Source organism: Staurois parvus, unplaced genomic scaffold, assembly GCF_062004578.1.
Source record: "Staurois parvus isolate SC_StPar_1 unplaced genomic scaffold, SC_StPar_1.0 ptg000155l, whole genome shotgun sequence".
Classification (NCBI taxonomy): Eukaryota; Metazoa; Chordata; class Amphibia; order Anura; family Ranidae; genus Staurois; species Staurois parvus.
The window spans coordinates 28,770,408-28,790,960 of NW_028317951.1; the positions used below are offsets into that span (position 1 = coordinate 28,770,408).

Genomic DNA, 20,553 nt, shown 5'->3' on the forward strand with positions numbered 1-20,553 from the left:
CTAGAACACTTAGTCTACAATCGTCTGAGCTCCCACCTCACTGACAACAACCTTCTTGACCCCCTACAGTCTGGCTTTCGCCCCCTGCACTCCACCGAAACTGCCCTAATAAAGCTCTCTAATGACCTACTAACTGCAAAGACCAATGGCCACTATTCAATACTCCTACTACTCGACCTCTCCGCGGCTTTTGGCATGGTTGACCATCTTCTCCTCCTCAAAAAACTACACTCTTTTGGCCTCAGCGACTCCGCTCTCTCCTGGTTCTCCTCCTATCTATCGCAGCACTCCTTCAGTGTAACCTATAACGCTGCCACCTCCTCCTCAGTCCCTCGTTCTGTAGGGGTCCCCCAAGGTTCTGTCCTTGGACCCCTTTTCTTCTCCATCTACACCTCCTCCCTTGGTCACTTGATAAACTCCCACGGCTTCAACTACCATCTCCATTCTGATGACATGCAAATCTATCTGTCTACCCCTCACCTCACCCCTTCAGTTTCCACCCGCATCGCTAGCCTACTAAGTGACATATCGGCTTGCATGTCACTCCACTTCCTCAAACTCAACCTCTCCAAAACTAAGCTAACTCCATCCTCAGTCCATCCCCTCACGCCAGGGTACTAGGTATATTCCTAGACTCCCAACTGTCCTTCCAGCCCCAGATCCAATCGCTGACAAAATCATGTAGACTTCACCTCCACAACATCTCCAAGATACGACCATTCCTAACCCTGGAAACCACTAAGCAACATATTCACTCCCTTGTCATATCATGCCTCGACTACTGTAACTCCCTCCTCATTGGCCTACCTCATCGTAGACTATCCCCCCTCCAGTCTATAATGAACGCTGCTGCCAGACTCATCCACCTCACTAACCGTTCCGTATCTGCCTCCCCTCTCTGCCAATCCCTCCACTGGCTCCCAGTTGCCCAACGGATAAAATTCAAAACTCTAACAATGACATATAAAGCCATCCACAACACTGCCCCAATTTACATAACTGATCTTATCTCTAAATATCACCCAAACCGCACACTCCACTCCTCGCAAGACCTCTTACTCTCTAGCTCCCTTATCTCCTCCTCCCATGCTCATCTCCAAGACTTTTCCAGGGCATCACCCATCCTTTGGAACTCCCTACCCCAATCTATCAGATTATCACCTACTCTAGTTGCCTTTCGGCGATCACTGTAAAACTTTCTCTTCAGGGAAGCCTATCCCGCCCTCTGCTAATTCTGGAATCCTCTACTCTTCCAACCACTCCATCCCCCACAATGACTACCTACTGTACCATTCACCCCGCCCTCCTGGATTGTAAGCTCCAAGGAGCAGGGCCCTCAAATCCCTCTTGTATCGAACTGTATTGTCTCCCACTATAATGTAAAGTGCTGAGCAAACCGTTGGCGCTATATAAATCCTGTCTAATAATAATAATAATTGGCATTGCAGAAATAGCCATAGATCGGTCAGTGCACCCGCTAATGCCTGTGAACTGAGCCTTGGATAGCTTAGTTCATAGACTCTGTGTATAGAGCCAATTCAGGTGGACCTGTACCTTGGACCTGAACCTCATTCATTAGGTTACTGTACACATCAAAGCAGCAGCAGATGCAGGTAAAGATTTTTTTTAACTTCCCCCCTCCATATATTTTATCTCCAGAGTGACCTGTATATTAGGCTCTCATATCCAGCACACTATGCCCTTCATCTTCATCCTCCCACTGTATGTGTCCTGTATATTAACCCTTTTACTACCTTCTCTCTCTGTGTTTGGCCCATATGCTCTGTATCTAGTGCACCATTACCAAGCTCCATGTTACCCACCTTATACCAGCATGTTTTTTTTTTATTTCCAATTAATTTTGGCAAAAATTATATTATCTGGGGTGTGCTTTCTAAAAAGTAACTTTTGAGGTGTTTGCATTTTTTTTTTAAATTCTCTGTGTAACGGACCCCAGACACCTACAACTGGGTATTTCCGTCAAGAAGCTGCTTCTCAGGCTCTAGAACACGAGACCAGTGATTCTGGCTATTGTTACCCCAAGGTCCAGACGACACCAGATTTGAAGTAAGCCAGAAGGAAGACTAGTTTATTTTAACACAGATACAAGATATATACACTCAAGGGACAATCCCTCCTCCCTGCATAATGACACACAGGGCGGGGAAATCTACATTTAGTAACAAGAGACACACCAACAGACAGTCCCATCAGGAGGGAGGGCTGCTGTAGACACCCCCCACCACTAAGCTAATACACATAAACATATACATCCCATAATAGTTTGCTCCCAAGCCAGAAACACAATAGAACAATGGGATGCAACCACATAGCATCAAACAATCAACAATCCCCCACCCCAATATTAGGACAGATCACCCTGTACCCCAACAGGCACAAGGTTATTTACACATAAGAGGGATATGGGGAGCTGAAACAGGGGTCTCCCCACCTCTCTATAGTGAGCTGGGTTCCATGGGCCCCCCACCCAAAGTGACTCCTGTTACACTCTGTTTATTGGGGTTAGATAGGGCAGGGAAAATACAGCATCACGTTGTGGAATTTCAATATGGCAGCAGTGGAGTACATCATTAAAACAACATAGATTAACAAGAACATAAGTGAGGAATACAAAGAACCAGGCTGTGGTCTAAGTCACTGCTGTGGTAGGAAGTAGACTCTGCAATATTCACGGACAATGCATAGAAATGTTTACTAAGACAAGAAAACCAAATAAAGTACAGAAAACAAGAATGTATGAGGTGGGGGGGGAGGGCTGAGAGGGGGATGGGGCAAAAAAGGGAGAGTTTCCCACCGGTGAGGAGGTGATGGCGGGGGTGCTGAGTTCAAATACTTCCAGCAAGCAAGACTTAATCGGTGTCAGAAGATGTGAAATTTGGTTTGAAACAATTTCAATTCAATGCTGGTTATTTTAAAATTCTTGATGTATGTAGATCTTGTAATAAATCTGCCAAAATGTTAATGAATTACTGCACCATGAGTTGCTTTTGTTCTTTTTTCTCTATTTGATTATCGGATGGGAGTTTCTTCAAGTTTTGGAGGTCTATAAAGCGGAGGAACCATCCTATATCTGGGAGAGGATTTCTATTGAAGATTACCTGCCATAATGATTCCATATTACACTGCACCTATTGACTGGTGTTATATGTTCAAAGTGTCCAGTAAGGGGCTCATTTTTTGGGGTGTATGGTGACGGCTCATGAGATCAGAATCTTCTCTTGCAATTTATTTCACTCATTTGAGGACTTATGTGGACTTTTATTTCTTACATCTGTATGTTTTTTTAATTAGCGCTGCATTTTTTCTGTTTACATGGTTTAAATTAATGCATTCCTTGCATTAAGGTAAAAAAAAATGTTTATGCATCAGCATTTTTACTTACTTGAGTCCTCTTTCAATCAACTGCTGTGTACTTCGATGTCACAACGCTCGACAAGCAGTGAGAAAGGTATCAGATGGCTGTTCATGCTAAAATAATTAGCGGCAATTTGGAGCAATTGATCTTTGCAAAAAGTGCATTATTATATTATACATGTGAGTGGAATACAGTTTATATTAAATAAATGCTTTTTATAAGGATAAAGCACTATGTTTTGGTTATTTTTCTTGGCATTTGAATTGATGGAGGAAGACAACTAGAGGAGTGAAGGGGATCCAGACCCTTTGGATAGTAATCTCATCTCATCACAGTCCAATTAAAGGGACACATGCTTTATATGACCTCACTTAACAGTTTGGTCATATATACAAGGTGAGAGCACAACTGGTGGAGGTGCACAGCTGTTGGTTTCATAAAATCACAAGAGGTGAACCGAGGAGCACTCGATTACTACACTACAGTGATTATAGAGAATCACGGATTTGATGTGGACACTTGAATAATTTGTTGGAAGATTTGTGCATATTTAGTTGCTTGTTTACTTTAGATTTAAGTGGAGCACAGCATAGTTTTAACACATGGAGGCATAGGACACAGCCATGCTATGCCCCTTAAAGGAGAATGATACAAAAAAAACAATTGGTTTAACCCACAAGTGCTTTTTTTTCACCCCTACTATTCCTTTATATTGGCTTTTGAAATTTACAAATGCAGCAATTTAGAAATTGGATGAAAGGTTTAGCACTGTAAAACACTTTTTGATAGATAAATAGTGCATTTTATATACAGCTATATAGATCAGACCAAAATGTGGGACAAATGAGGAGGAAGGAGGGACAAAGGGACTTTGTTCTATATGAGGGACAATCCCTCAAATTCAGGGACAGTTTGAAGCTATGCGTGTATAAACCAGGTTTCAGCACTATTTGAATAGCATGTCAGCAGATTAACATAAGGAAAATTCCAATATTTCCCAGGATTCACCCAAACATTCCCTCAAAGATTCCAGAAGCAAGAAACAACCTACACTACACTTTCAACATTCAAATGAAATTAGACTTTGCAAGGTTTGATTAGATTCTACCATCAGCTGCGTGCGTAATAAATTGTGTGAATGTTGGCAGAAACAGTTGGATGAATCCCATGTAGTCTTGGAGGGAATCTCGTGGGTGAATATTCACTGGAAGAATATTCCCCGATGACTCTCAATCTTGTTTTACCTATTTTGAATCTGACCCTTGAACTTGAGATTCAGGGTCATAAATCATCTGAAGTTTTACATTTGCTGCCTTTTCAAATGCCTGTCGTATACTGTCTCACAAAAAGGTCATGCCAGCATTATATAACAAAGACCTAGCTGTGTATAATTATCTTCTTATTGTTATTATTATATAGGATTTATATAGCTCTTAGGCTCATTCATACTTGTTTCAACTTTAACACACATTAAACCGCCTACAGCGTCAACTAGCTTTTTTATGTGTTTTTAATGCTTAGGTGATGCTTCAATTATGCTTTTTAAAGTTTTAATGAGGCTTGGCAAATACCCTGTGTGTGTTGATGTTCTATTTCTTTTAAAGGGGTTTAGTAGTACTCCCAGCTCATTAGTACCCCTGTTCAGCAGATTCCTAGCTCATTGGTACCCTCATTCAGCAGATCACATGCTCAGTAATATACCCAGCTCTGCTAATGCCCCACCAAGTAGTAACTCCCAGTACTGCTGATCCCCCGTTCAGTAGTAACCCCCAGCTCTGCTGCTCCCCTGTATGGTAGTAACCTCCAGCTCTGCTGATTCCCCACCAAGTAGTAACTCCCAGTTCTGCTGACCCCCCGTTCAGTAGTAACCCCCAGCTCTGCTGCTCCCCTGTATGGTAGTAACCTCCAGCTCTGCTGATTCCCCACCAAGTAGTAACTCCCAGTTCTGCTGACCCCCCGTTCAGTAGTAACCCCCAGCTCTGCTGCTCCCCTGTATGGTAGTAACCTCCAGCTCTGCTGATTCCCCACCAAGTAGTAACTCTCAGCTCTGCTGATCCCTCGTTCAGTAGTAACCCCCAACTCTGCTGCTCCCTTGTTCGGTAGTAACCTCCAGCTCTACAGATACCCCGTCAAGTAGTAACTCCCAGCTCTGCTGATCCCCCGTTCAGTAGTAACCTCCAGCTCTGCTGATCCCCCAGTCAGTTTGTAGACACCTGACCATAATTCCTAGATGAGCTTTTTAGACATCCTATTCCAAATCATAGGCATGGGGATCTGCTGAACAGGGGTACTAATGAGCTGGGGGTACTAATGAGCTGGGGATCTGCTGACTGAAGGTACTACTGAGCCAGGGTTCTACTGGGCCCCTTTAAAACAAACAGAAAATCAACACAAACAGGGCAATTGCCAAGTTTCATTAAAGCTTCAAAAAAGCATAATTGAAGCATGTTGAAACGGTAGGCGGTTTAATGTGTGTTGAAACCGAAGCAAGTGTAAATGAGCCTTTAGGGCTCGTTTAGGCCTAGTTTAGACTAACTTCAGAACAAGGCATTGGACACACTTCTCTAAAGCACTCTGAACGCCAGTCAAAGCACCCGTCACTAAATAAAACGGTAAGCTTACAGTCCTGTTTACACGTTGCATTTGCTTTGCTTCACTTCAAAAATTATACCCCATGTCGCTTTTGTGATGCTTCAAAGTGTCTTCAAAGCCATCATAGAAGTCTATAACAAACCTCGCTTATAGCACATGCAGCTTTTGACAGGTTTTTGTCCAGCTTTAGCTTCGCTTTGTTTTGGAGGTATTGCAGGTGTGAGATATCAACACACACACAGGGCATCTGCTAAGCTTCAGCTGCAAAAAAGTACCACCAAAGCATCATCAAGGCACCACCGAAACTTCACATAATCATCAAAAACACATCAAAAAAGCATATTGAAGCAGTAAGCGCTTTAATGTTTACTGAAGTGGAAGCATGTGTAAACGAGTAAGACAAGCTCTTTGTTTTAAAGTGTAAAAGTGTTCTCAGTACGGCTCTGTTTACACTGCTGTGACCCCACTGTGATGTGATTTCCAGTGCGCCTATGCAGTTCAATTTGCTTGCGGCTTTTATGAGACTTGAGTCTATGGCACTCAAGTTGCATGAAAGTTGCATGAAAGTAGTGCATGAACCTTTTTAAAAGTTGCTGCAACTTGAGTCACATTGATTGGGATGGTTGAAATTTAAATACATGCGTTGTCAATTTTCATGCAACTTTGTGTTGCAAGACGCATGCAAAGTTGCAGTAGTATGAACTGGGGCTAAGAGAGAGCACCTACTACTCATAGTACTGTCCCCAAGATTCAGAGTTAAACTGTATGTCAAGCCAAAAACTTTTTTCTTAGTTTTGAATAGTGCAGGGAAGAAATAGAAACCATGTCTGGTTTTTACTGTTCTGTGGGGATTTTTTTTTCCTCACTTTTTGCCCCAGTGACAATGTCTTTAACAGACAGGAATTTAAGTAAAATCCCAACAGGAGTTATAAACTTTCCTGACTCCAAAAAAGAAATGATTGGCTTGACATACAGTTTAAGGGTCCATTTACTGCCACAGTCCCCTGATGATGTTGTTTGCGATAAAACATGGTGGGTGGGGCCTAAGGACGTGACGTCATCACGTACACCTTCTGGAGTTCAGGCGAGCGCTGTCTGCCAATTGGGAGCACATGCAGTGGTATTACTCATGAGATGACTATGGATTGTCCACTTTGCGTTACAATAAATTGAAGCTTCTAAAACAGTATTACCTTACAAATGCTGTACATGCTCCATGTTATTAATGTGGCAATATTTTGAGAACACTTCTATGATGTGAGATTGTGGAGGTGGTGAGGTGCAAACAATAAGCATTTAACCCTTTGAGCAGAGTTTGACCATTTCATTCGAGTGGTTATTTACATCTGGTAAGAGACTTGTGTGAATATTTGGTTAGCGATTCCAAGACACTGGTGATCTTGAAGAAGCACTATATTTATATATAAAGTTGGGCATTTTACGGACCGTCTTTTTGGGTGCTTGCACAGTGTATGGGACACACAGTCTCGATACTGATTTGATAACACTTTTTTAAATATTTTGGACACTTTTATATGTTTCAGCCAATTTTAACATATATTTCTCTGTGTGAATTCAGCGCTACATCGTATATATTAGTACTGCCATGATCATGTACCATGGTCTTGAAGCAAAGCATCGTAGCCTGGCATGTGCAAACCTCTGGCCACTGTCTCAGCACAAAAAGGGGAGCAGTCAAGGAGCAGTAAACGTGTGCAGATGAACCCCCCGCCCCCCTTTTGCAAGTATAAATGAGGCCTTAGACAGTTGATGTTTTAGTTGGGTGAAGGCTTGAGGAAGGTGGGTTGCGGCGTCCATTGAAACAAAAAAAAATTGACTGTCTATTAAAATGGTTGCAAACCCTTGCTTATACCCAGTGAGGTGACTTGCCTCAGGTTATGAAGTTGTACCTGATTATCTATAGCATACTTTCCTTTATATCCACTCAAAGTGCAGAATTTATACAGGATCTTTCAGCTCTGAAAAGCAGGGGGTGGGGAGCTGGCATTACATCTGTGAAGAGAGCTCTGAGAAATGATTAGAGGGAAGGGACACACCCCACTTCACACAGTTAAGGCTGTCAATCACAAGCTGTGCCCTCCTGTCACCGTCTTTTTCCTGGTGTCTGGAAAACACATAAGACCTGACTCATACAGATAGCAGAGGAAGGAAGCAGCAGACAGAAATGACACTAAATTAGTGCTTTGGATTGAGACAAGCACACACTATAGAGTGATATGCTTTGTTCTCATTTCATTTCTGAGGTTTACAACCACCTTAAATGTTTTTTTCTTATCCCTAAGTGCTGATTCCTGAGAGGTACCACCAGTGGATTTAGTTCTTGTGCTGTCCTAGGCACCAGAGATACCACCGCCCCCCAGTGCCACTACCCTCTGCCATCCCCATAACCAACCCTGACCCCCCTCCACTGACCGCCACAAATATACCCCCTCACCTCCCGATTCACTAACCTAATCTCTCCAGAATTACAAAAGAGCAGCCGGCCATCCCCACACCCTCCAGCAGCGCGCACCCTCCTGAGATCCTTTAACCGCCTCCTGCCTGCCATATAAGGAAATGATGGGCGGGAAGCAGCTCTCGTTCTGGGAGGACGTCATATGACATCCTGCCACTCTAACTGCGCATGTGTGCCCTGGGGCCGCACGGCAATCGGGACACAGTGGATCACCAATCACAGTAAAAAGCTGATGACACAGGCTCTGTCATGTGATCAGCTGTGTCCAATTACAGCTGATTGCATGTAAACAGGAAATGCTGGTTATAGGAAGTCCTCTACTCAGGCTGACAGTGCATGAAGAGAGGAGAGCCGGTAAGCAGCATTCCTCAGAGGGGACATCTACACTGATCATCAGGGCACTGATGATCAGTGCCCTAGTGATCAGTGTAGCCCCATCAGTGCCACCTACAGTGCCCATTAGTGCACATCAATTCCACATATCAGTGGCCATCAGAGCTGCCTTTCAGTGCCAACTATCAATGACACCTATCAGTGTCACATGTCAGTGCCAATCAGTGCCAGTCACTGCTGCCTAACAGTTCCAATCAGTGCCGCTATCAGTGCCATATATGAGTGCTGCCTTTCAGTGCCCAGCAGTGATGCCTGTCAATGCCCAGCAGTGATGCCTGTCAATGCATGACCGCGCAATTGTCATTCGAAGTGCGACAGCGCTGAAAGCTGAAAACTGGCCTGGGCAGGAAGGGGGTAAAAGTGCCCGGTAGGCAAGTGGTTAAAAGATAAGTTCACCTTTTGGACAAAAATAATAAATGCAAATTTTTTTGCAGGTAAAAAAAGGTACATTTATTATTTTGTAAAAAGAAGCCTGTAAATCATTGCACCAGTGCTTATAGATGGCTGATGCCATGCAGGTCTCCTGCAGGCCTGTCAGAATATCTGCTTGCTGGGCGGGATGTACAAGCAAGCAGATATACTGACAGCATAGGGTTGCCAACTCATCCCTTTAAAACCAAACACATTAATGACACGGGTTCTGTGGCTGATTAAAGTTGTAATTAAACTCACTTAGATCCTTATGTGCATTAAATTAGCCTCAAAACCTCATTAATGTGTGTTCGGGTTTAAAGGGATGAGGTTGCAACCCTATGACAGGAAGCTTCAATAAACAGGTAGTTTATTGGAAACTACAAGCCCACAGCCGCTAAGGCCGTCGGGACTTGCAGTTCATTCATTCACGGAAGTCTGTGAATGAATGACGTGGCCGTGTGGGTGGAGCCTCGTAACGGCCGCGCTGTTTTGTAATTTATATGCGTTTGGAAGGATGAGGTGGCAACCCTAGCTCCTCGGCAGTGCCTCACCAGGTCCCTTCTTCTGGGGAGCGGTGCCACCCAAGGCCTCACAGTAAATACACTGCTGGGCAGGGCAGTGAATAAGGGGGTACCTCCAGGGGCAGACTGACCATTTGGAAACTTGGGCACTACCCGAGGGCCCAGGGTCAGTAGGGGGCCCCATGAGATGCCCCTGGTACCTTTTTCATAGGCTTTTTTGAGTTTGGGCAAGGCCACAGGGGCCCCATGAGTTGTTAGTCCGCCCCTGGGTACCACTAGTCCTCCTGTATGGGGCTGAGGCCAGCAGGGGAGCCCTGGCAGCTGGGTGAATCGGATGTGGGCAGGGAGGGTGATCAGCACAGCGCGTGGTGGACAATTACTGGAACCGTTCCCCTGTATGTCTCCCTCTGCAGCAGCTAAAAACTGGCTTCTTCTCCCTCCCTCCCACTGGTATTCTGCTGCTGCAGAGAGAGTCATACAGGGGATAGGTTCCAGTAATGTCCCTCCCACTGCACAATACATTTCCCCCTGCTGCCCAGCCCCCCACCGTGTATCTTCACCCCCTCAATGCTGCCGCCTTCCCTCCTCTCCTTATCACCGGCAGTTGCAAGCACACAACAGGATGCTTCAGGATGGAGAATGGGGAAGGGTCCGGTAAATTTGTCACATTTACCAGCCCCTTCCTTTCCTGAATGATCACGATGAGTGATCAGTATCAATCACTCACTGTGTTCATTTGTAACTGAAGCCTAGTAAACTGTATTTTTTTTAGGGGGGAACCTATCATGTTGGTTGTATGGAGCCCAGTGGTTTCTAACAGCAGCCCTGCCGCTGGGTACCACTTTTAGCATTCTAATACTGATAGACTGGGTGTCCTTTGTTGATAAGCTCAGTACCAGGGGAGGACTGACCATTTGGACACTGCCCGAGGGCCTGGGGTCAGTAGGGGGCCCCATGAGATGCCCCTGGTACCTTTTTCATAGGCTTTTTTGAGTTTGGGCAAGGACACGGGGCCCCATGATCCCCTATTGCCCAGGGGCCCCATGAGCTGTCAGTCCGCCCCTGATCAGTACACAGCAGTTTGTAATCATTCATAGGGATGTTCCACACACTGTAGAGCCTCCACAGGCGCCTCATACCCCCGGCACCTTTGTATGGCTGTGAGGGCCGGGTCACGTGACGGCGTGCTCCGTGTAGTGGGATGAGTGAGTGAGGAGGCGGCTGCAGTGTAGCTGGCAGTCGGCAGTAGTCGCAGGGAAGGAAAGTTGTGAGAGAAGCGCTCCTCTCACCGGGACACCACGTCACCCGCATTACGGTAAGACTTTTTGTGGGAGTAGTTTGGTGGTGGCTGTGGCTGTTCATGAAGTGAAATGTTGGGAGTTGAGGAGGACGGTCAGGTGTGCTTTATCAGGGGGGTGAGCGTCTTTCCATAGGCTCTCTGTATAGGACAGAGTGGGGGGAAGGGGTGTCAGTGTCTGGAGAGGATGGGAGGCTCAGCCGGCTCTGTTTGAACACGTTGCTAACTAACCACAGGTGACCATACCTGATCAGAGGAGGACGTCATCCCACCTGGAGAGGAGCTTGTCACCTGTACCCTCATCACTGCCCCATAGAGAGGAGAGGAGCCCACACAGGGTGACAACGTGTACAGTGCCCGGGATCTGGAGTCCTCTCATTACAGCTTCATTCCTTCGGAATAATCCGTTCATACCCAACTGACTGATATGGCGCATGAAGAGGAGTTCAGTCCATAGTTGGAGGATATGATCGTAAGTTACCAATGACAACCGTTTTCGCCATGCACCTTCGTCATCCGATCCATCCAATGCTCTGTTCACATATAGGAATTTTGAATTGCAATTCTGCTCACGATTTCCACACTGTTAAAATGTGAAATTGCTCATCGACACCCAAAAACGCGGGGAGATTCTTAGCACAAATAAAATTGTGCACCGCTCCAAAAAGGATCCAGTACTTTTGGGTGATGCATCATGCAAAAAAACCCTGTGTTTTCAGGTGCCATTAAATTGAATTGCACCTGAACAAGCTGCTCAGCGATTTCACATTTTAACAGCGAGTTTTGAAGTGTAGGCAGAATTGCGGCGACTCCACCTTTCCTTCAACATGCCAATGTGAGAGTCTTAAGTGTCGCTGATCAATGCAAAACTTGGTTTGATCTCATCTAAGGCTAGGTTCACATCTGTGCGGGTTGTGGTTGATGTGTTTCTGGCGCGTTCTGTGGTTTTAAACAAGCGTTTTGTATGTGTTTTTGATGCATTTTGCTTGTATGTGTTTTGTTTTTTTGTTTTGCTTTTGTTTTTTTAATTGGTTTAGGAAAGTATGACAGTTCTGTTCTTGTAGTGTGATTTTGATGCAACTTGAGTGCCAGAGACTGTCATACTTTCCTAATGGCCAACCCCTCCCCCTGCAAAATGCATAGAAAACGCAACACCTGTATTTATGCTCCATAGAAGTCTATTATACACAAAACACAATCTGCTGCGGGGAAAAATGTCCCTCACCCTTTCCAAAAAATGCTCAAAATGCATAGATGTGAACTAGATTCATAGGAAACCACATTAAATGGACTGTAGTGCGTTTTTTCAAAATGCACTAAAAAACCCTATAGGTGTGACCTAAGGGGAAATTGATTGCTAGGGAAGGTATGCCTGTTTGGCAGTTCAGTTGTTTTGATCACATTGCATGTCAATCAGATAATACATTTTAAGGCAAGGTTCACACCTATGCAGGTTGCGTTTGAGCCATTTCTGCATTGCGTTTTTTCGCCGCGTTTTATTTATTTTTTTTTGGGGGGGGGGGGGGAGAGTTCAGTTTTATTTTTTTTCTTGTTGCTAGGCAGATTTAAAACTCATCAAAAATGCAATACATACTTTTCTGCAGCATTTCCATTGAAGTCTATAGAACCAAAAATGCAACTTTTTGCTTTCAATAAAGTCCCTGACCCTTTCCAAAAAACGCACCTGGTGAAAACGCACAGGTGTGAACATGTCCCATAGGAAATCATGTTAAATGGACTGTACTGTGTTTCTGTAGAACGCTGCAGAAAACACTTAGGCTACGTTCACACTAGCCTTGTTAGCAAGCGGAAGACAGGCGTTTGGGAAGCGTTTTTACCATTTCCCAAACGCTTGGGAAAATTCTGCACATTGCAGCACATGATGCTGTTCAAACGGGAGCGTTAGCGCCGCGTCACATTGTGGCAAAACAGAAGCCTCTGGTTGAAGACTCCTATTCAAGTCTATGGTGCCGCTCCGCAAACGCCTGGCAGAGTGTTCACACCATTTAAACTTCATTATAGGCGTTTTTGGGGCGTTTTTAATGCTTGGCAAACGCCTAGCAACCACTGCTAAACCGCGCATGTGGCGTTTGCGGAGCGTTGAACGTTAAAAACGCTCTGCAAACGCCGGACCAACGCTTGTCAAACACTATAGGGGCGAGAGTTGGAAAAAGTCAAGTGTGAATGAGCCCTTAGGTGTGAACCTAGGGTCAGCATCTATGGCCACCACAAGGTCTCGTTTACACCACATGCAGTTGATCATCTTATTAAAGCAATTATTATTTTGCAGGTTTTATATAGTGGCAACATATGCAGTGCTTTACAACATGAGGGTAGATAGTAAAGCTTCAATACAGGAGGAATCTGAGGGCCCTGTTCATCAGAGCTAACAATCTAAAAGGGAATAGTAAAGTATGCCACACACACAAATTTAAAGTAATTAGACTAAATTAATTTTTCATTAAGATCTAAAACATGTCATACTTACCTGCCCTGTGGAAAGGTATTGCACAGAGCAGCCGGATCCTCCTTTTCTCCAAGAGCTCCATAGCAAGTCTTGTGCTGAGGGGGCATCTGTGGATGTGTGCTCCTGATCCGGGTTGTGTGCTTCCACAGACACACAACGCCAGTAAACCACACTGCATCACAGGTTTTTCTATAAAAGTGGGAAAACAGGACAACACTGGATTGTGAGAGGAGACAGGTAAATTAGGGATGGGGAAGGAGAAACAAGTAGTGGGGGGGATTTTACAACCACTTTAAGCCCCAGTTCACACTAGAATGCAGTGCAGATAACATGCAATCTGTGTACGTCTACCACAGATCACACTGCCTTTGCAATCTGCAGCAGGTGTCAGTGCAATGTTAACGACACCCCAAACGCAAGTTGCGAACAAAGTGCGGTTGCTTGCACTGGATCACATGGCACAAAGCAATCTGGTTGCTGTGCTTTTCTAAAATTGGTGCATTCACTACTTTGATGCAGTGCAATTTCAAAATGAACGGGCTCAAATTGCATGTGAATTGCACAAGAATGTTGTGCGATCTTAGGCTAAATGCAGTGGGAATGTGTATGCAAGAAAAATGAATGTATATCCGTGAATCTGGCTTACACCATTGCAGTGCTTTCAAAAGTGCTGGAAGGCACAGTAACCATACAGCCAACTCCTATAAATGCAACGCCATAAAAATAATAGATAATGCCTTTAAAAAAAATGCTTGGGGCCAGCTTAATGTAGCATGGAAACATTTTGTGTAGCACTTCTTTAAAACAGCCCATGAATCAATGATTTATTACTTGGTTACATAGTCCAGCTGAAAAAAGACAAGTCCATCCAGTTCAACCATTAAAAAAAAAAAAAAAAAAAAAGTTCTAATCCTACACCCACAGTTGATCCACAGGAAGGCAAAAAACCCAACAAAGCATGATCCAATTTGCTCCTGCAGGGAAAAAATTCCTTCCTAATCCCCCGAGAGGCAATCAGATATTCCCTGGATCAACTTTACCTATATTCCTGTCCAATCAAATAGCCGATGAAAGTGTATGTACAGCCAAAACTTTGTTTTTTTTTTTCTTCAGTTTAGGACACAGTGAAGAATAGTTGTCAGGATTTTATTGGTGTCTGTGTCTTATCTGGGTAAAGTAGAATGAAAGGCAAACACTGTTCTCCACCCACTGCTCTTAGGCTGATGACACCAAGGTGATTTTTTTTTTTTTTTTTTTCTTTTTTTATTTCACAGAGATTAATCACTGCTACAAATTGCCAGTGCCAGCTATTTGTAGCTAGGGATTTAACTACTATAGTTGCTGGTGATTTTCTACAGCATTGCACCCATGATCAGTGGATCAGAGGTGCAATGCCAGACTCCTGCAGATAAGCCCTGCAGCTTTCAGCCTGTACCTTTTTTATACTTGCTATTTACAGGCTGACAGACTTGTGAATGAAGTATGAGGCCAGTCATGAGCAACTTCACAGTCTATTCAGAACTACAAGTCGTCAGCTGCAGTGGCTGTCGGTACTTGTAGTTTGTGCATTCACAGGAAACTGAATAATGCGGCTGTGTGGGCAAAGCCCCGTGTTTTTGCGGTATGATCAAATAGTGACATCAGGTGTGGGGAGAAGATCCCCCTGCTTGCTGTTACAGGGAGAGAGGGAGTTGCAGCTGCTGGAACATGTTATATGTTCCACCCTAAGGGCTGGTTCACACTATAGAACCGCAGTCCAGATGCGTTCTAGATGCGTTTCTGCATGTGTGTTTTTGACGCGTTCAGGTGTGTTTGGATGCGTTTTTGACATGTTCCAGTGCATTTTTTTATACATTTCTCCCTCTTTCTTCAATTTAAATAAGGACATGTGCGTTCCAGTGTGGTTTTGATGCATTTTTACCGCATTCCAGTACAGTTCTGTGCAAAAAAAATGCAGCCTGTTCTACTTTTTTTTTCTGTAACCGGAACGCACTGGAACTGCAAGCACTGATGTAAACTATGACATTGACCACCATATAACCTACTTTCTGTGCGTTTTGGATGCAGAAAAAAACTGAAACGCAAGTAGTGTGAACTGGCCCTAAATACAGGTGGAAAATGGAACCTGTTTCAAAAGTTGAACTTGTCCTTTAAGAGCAATTGTCGCTAATAATTGTACTGCTAAGCTAAAACATTGATGAATTTTTGATTGCTTTAACAAAATGCAACTGTTAGAAATTCCATAGAAAATCACTTATAATTTTCATCGCAACAAATTGCTGTAACAAAACAAGTGTGTAATCCAATGAAAGAAAACTGCCTGTGTGTCATCAGTTTAAGATGTGCTCCATACCATTACTAATAGATCTCAATGTAAACACTTTCTGGTAATTGTACAGTACAGAGCGCAGTAGTCACATTGGACTGTGTGCAGGCCACCTTCATACAGTTACTAATCTCAATGTAAACACTTTCTGTTAATTGTACAGTACAGTGTACAGTAGTCACATTGGACTGTATGCAGGCCACCTTCATACAGGTACTAATAGATCTCAATGTAAACACTTTGTCTTGTACAGTAGTCACATTGGACTGTGTGCAGGCCGCCTTCATACAGGTACTAATAGATCTCAATGTAAACACTTTCTCTTGTACAGTACATAGTACAGTAGTCACATTGGACTGTGTGTAGGTACCTTCACACCGTTACTAATAGATCTCAATGTAAACACTTTCTCTTGTACAGTACAGAGTACAGTAGTCACATTGGACTGTGTGTAGGCACCTTCACACCGTTACTAATAGATCTCAATGTAAACACTTTCTCTTGTACAGTACAGAGTACAGTAGTCACATTGGACTGTGTGTAGGCACCTTCACACCGTTACTAATAGATCTCAATGTAAACACTTTCTCTTGTACAGTAGTCACATTGGACTGTGTGCAGGCCACCTTCATACAGGTACTAATAGATCTCAATGTAAACACTTTCTCTTGTACAGTACAGAGTACAGTAGTCACATTGGACTGTGTGTAGGCACCTTCACACCGTTACTAATAGATCTCAATGTAAACACTTTCTCTTGTACAGTAGTCACATTGGACTGTGTGCAGGCCACCTTCATACAGGTACTAATAGATCTCAATGTAAACACTTTCTCTTGTACAGTACAGAGTACAGTAGTCACATTGGACTGTGTGCAGGCACCTTCATACAGTTACTAATAGATCTCAATGTAAACACTTTCTCTTGTACAGTAGTCAGACATTGGACTGTGTGTAGGCACCTTCACACCGTTACTAATAGATCTCAATGTAACTATTTTTTAAAACATTTTCCAAGTTTTGACTGCAAAACTCTTGCAAGTGTGTCTGTGCAGTGCCATCCTTAAAGTGATACTAAAGTCTTGTGGTTTGGGGTTTATTTTTTTTTAATAACATGATGCTTACCTGCTCTGTGTAGTGGTTTTGCACAGAGCAGCCCAAATGTACCTCGTGGGTCCCCTGCTGGCACTCCTGGCCCCTTCCTTCTGTCAAGTGCCCCCACAGCAAGCAACTTGTTCCCGAGCCCCGGCTCTGTGTCCATTCACACACAAGGCCATGGCTCTGCCCTGCCCCAGCCTTCTCCTGATTAGCTCACTGTCTGTGATTGACAGCAGCAGGAGCCATTTGCTGCCTCGGCCAATCACTGGATCGGGATGGGGCTCAGGTAAGTGTTTGGTGGGCGGAGGCTGCTACACATGTTTTATACCTTCATACATAGACTGCATGAAGGTATAAAACCTTGTGCCTTTACAACCACTTTAAAGCACTGACATCATCCTGCTGGATTCCATAATTTCAAGGCAACGTGGACCATGAAAGAATTCAGGTGCACCAGACACACAGGATCATTCGCTGGGTCTTTGTGACCGGATGATCTCTGGGGAGAAACAAAAATCAGTAACTATGCAGGAAATGAGGAGGCACAATTTAAAAGGTGGGCGATTGTAGTGCTTTTTTCTTTTACTTTAAACCCCGGTTCACACCGGTGCAACTTGTCATGCGATTTGACAGTTCCAAATTGCATGACAAGTTGTACCCCATCGTCGGCAATTGAACCATTCATGTCGCCACAACTCATGTCACAGTGATTATGAAAAAGGTTCCTGCACTACTTTTTGCTGATTTCATTGCAACTTGTATAGACGTCTGTTATATGAAGTCGCAAGCTGCAATGAAATCGACCGTGCAAATTGCACTGATGTGCGGCTTGGAAATAGAGATGAAGTAGTGCAACCTCAAAGCCGCACCAGTGTGAACCGGGGCTAAAGCTAGTTGTCTGGTGACCACTGTTGCCAAGACAGGAAAATCAAACATTTAACAGTCATAAAAACAAGAAGTAGGAGAAAATCTTCAAATGAGGACACCACATTGCTGTGACAACTATCATAAGCTATATCCACATTACCAGGGGTGGCCACTGGCAAGAATCAGTAGATTTTTGCTGCTGTATCTAAATGCTGTCTGTACACACTGTGTGCAAGCAGCAGCAGCTGTCAGTGTCGGCTGTCAGATTTGTACTTGGTTGCATGCAAACAAAACCTCTGACTCACCCTGGCTGCAACCTGTGTGCATACAGTGTCAGCATTATTGTGGAGTTTTGGTTGCATTTAAACTGGCTGCAGCTTGTATGTGGCCATAGCATGAAGTGATGCTGTGTCCAGAGGCAGCGTTTAACTGCCCATGTGGATGTTGCTCATTTGAAAGAGCATTTCTCTTGCTTCCTCTTGTCTCTAGGACAGGAAGTGAAGGTAAATCTCTCTGAAGAAATGGTGATATCAAAAAATTAATCCTACATGGGTTTTAACTGTTCCTTATTAAACGTTTGGCTATGTACAGTGGGGCAAAAAAGTATTTAGTCAGCCACCAATTGTGCAAGTTTTCCCGCTTACAAAGATGAGAGAGGCCTGTAATTGGCATCATAGGTAGACCTCAACTATGAGAGAGAAAATGAGAAAACAAATCCAGACAATCACATTGGCTGATTTGGAAAGAATTTATTTGCAAATTATGGTGGAAAATAAGTATTTGGTCAATATCAAAAGTTCATCTCAATACTTTGTTATATATCCTTTGTTGGCAATGACAGAGGTCAAACGTTTCCTGTAAGTCTTCACAAGGTTGGCACACACTGTTGCTGGTATGTTGGCTCATTCCTCCATGCAGATCTCCTCTAGAGCAGTGATGTTTTGGGGCTGTCGCTGGGCAACAAGGACTTTCAACTCCCTCCAAAGGTTTTCTATGGGGTTGAGATCTGGAGACTGGCTAGGCTACTCCAGGGCCTTGAAATGCTTCTTAAGAAGCCACTCCTTCATTGCCCGGGCAGTATGTTTGGGGTCATTGTCATGTTGGAAGACCCAGCCACGTTTCATCTTCAATGCCCTTGCTGATGGAAGGAGGTTTGCACTCAAAATCTCATGATACATGGCCCCATTCATTCTGTCCTGTACATGGATCAGTCGTCCTGGTCCCTTTGTGGAGAAACGGCCCCAAAGCATGATGTTGCCACCCCCATGCTTCACAGTAGGTATGGTGTTCTTTGGATGCAACTCAGCATTCTCTATCCTCCAAACATGACAAGTTGTGTTTCTACCAAACAGTTCTATTTTGGTTTCATCTGACCATATGACATTTTCCCAATCCTCTTCTGGATCATCCAAATGCTCTCTAGCAAACTTCAGACGGGCCCGGACATGTACTGGCTTAAGCAGGGGGACACGTCTGGCACTGCAGGATCTGAGTCCCTGGTGGCGTAGTGTGTTACTGATGGTAGCCTTTGTTACATTGGTCCCAGCTCTCTGCAGGTCATTCACTAGGTCCCCCCGTGTGGTCCTGGGATTTTTGCTCACCGTTCTTGTGATCATTTTGACCCCACGGGGTGAGATCTTGCGTGGAGCCCCAGATCGAGGGAGATTATCAGTGGTCTTGTATGTCTTCCATTTTCTAATTATTGCTCCCACAGTTGATTTGTTCACACCAAGCTGCTTGCCTATTGCAGATACAGTCTTCCCAGCCTGGTGCAGGTCTACAATTTTGTTTCTGGTGTCCTTCGACAATTCTTTGGTCTTCACCATAGTGGAGATTGGAGTGTGACTGTTTGAGGTTGTGGACAGGTGTCTTTTATACTGATAACAAGTTCAAACAGGTGCCATTGATACAGGTAATGAGTGCAGGACAGAGGAGCCTCTTAAAGAAGAAGGTACAGGTCTGTGAGAGCCAGAAATCTTGCTTGTTTGTAGGTGACCAAATACTTATTTTCCACCATAATTTGTAAAAAATTCTTTCCAAATCAGCCAATGTGATTGTCTGGATTTTTTTTCTCATTTTGTCTCTCATAGTTGAGGTCTACCTATGATGCCAATTACAGGCCTCTCTCATCTTTTTAAGTGGGAGAACTTGCACAATTGGTGGCTGACTAAATACTTTTTTGCCCCACTGTACATTTATTGTCTCCTTGTTTGTCTAGATTTCAAATCTGATGTGCTTCAACTTCTCTTGTTGGGGTGGCTACATTCAGACTACATGGTTTCATTGAATGTGGGAACATACCCCATCTTCCTCTGCTTACTCCTGGGATGAGCTACAGTATTGTGTGCCTACACAGCTAGTGCTGGCAAGTAACGGCATAAGTGACCTCTCCTTCATAAAATGGGAACGCAGGTACATTGGTTTCTGGGATTTGTAGTTTGTAGAAGCAATTCATAGAACCACAGTTTATGTGCACTGCTTGTAAACGGGAACATAAAATGAAGGGAAAAAAGTCTCTAGTGCTCAGAGTAAAAAGGAAACTGGTATGTAAATTATGTGTGCAGATTCTGTTAAAGTGTGGATGTGTAGGGCATTATGATGGCTTAGAATACCATTTTTGTATGGAACATTTAGTGTTATTTTAACACTCTCCCCAGCACATTTTCGTACTTCCTCTTTTTTTATAAACTAGGAAATATCTGTTCGACTGCAACACCTGCTGGTTTT

At 44.0% G+C, this 20,553-nt stretch overlaps 2 protein-coding genes across 8 annotated transcripts in view; one reads left to right on the forward strand and one right to left on the reverse strand.

Annotated features, from left to right (window-relative positions):
* Window positions 1-20,553, reverse strand: part of MCF2L2 (MCF.2 cell line derived transforming sequence-like 2) — a 371,113-nt gene that overhangs the window by 115,674 nt on the left and 234,886 nt on the right. The gene's annotated exons all lie outside the window — the stretch shown is intronic.
* Window positions 10,987-20,553, forward strand: part of B3GNT5 (UDP-GlcNAc:betaGal beta-1,3-N-acetylglucosaminyltransferase 5) — a 29,713-nt gene continuing 20,146 nt past the window's right edge. The window contains exon 1 of the mRNA XM_089675589.1: window positions 10,987-11,087. The gene's annotated coding sequence lies outside the window, so the exon portion shown is untranslated. The remainder of the gene's footprint in view (window positions 11,088-20,553) is intronic.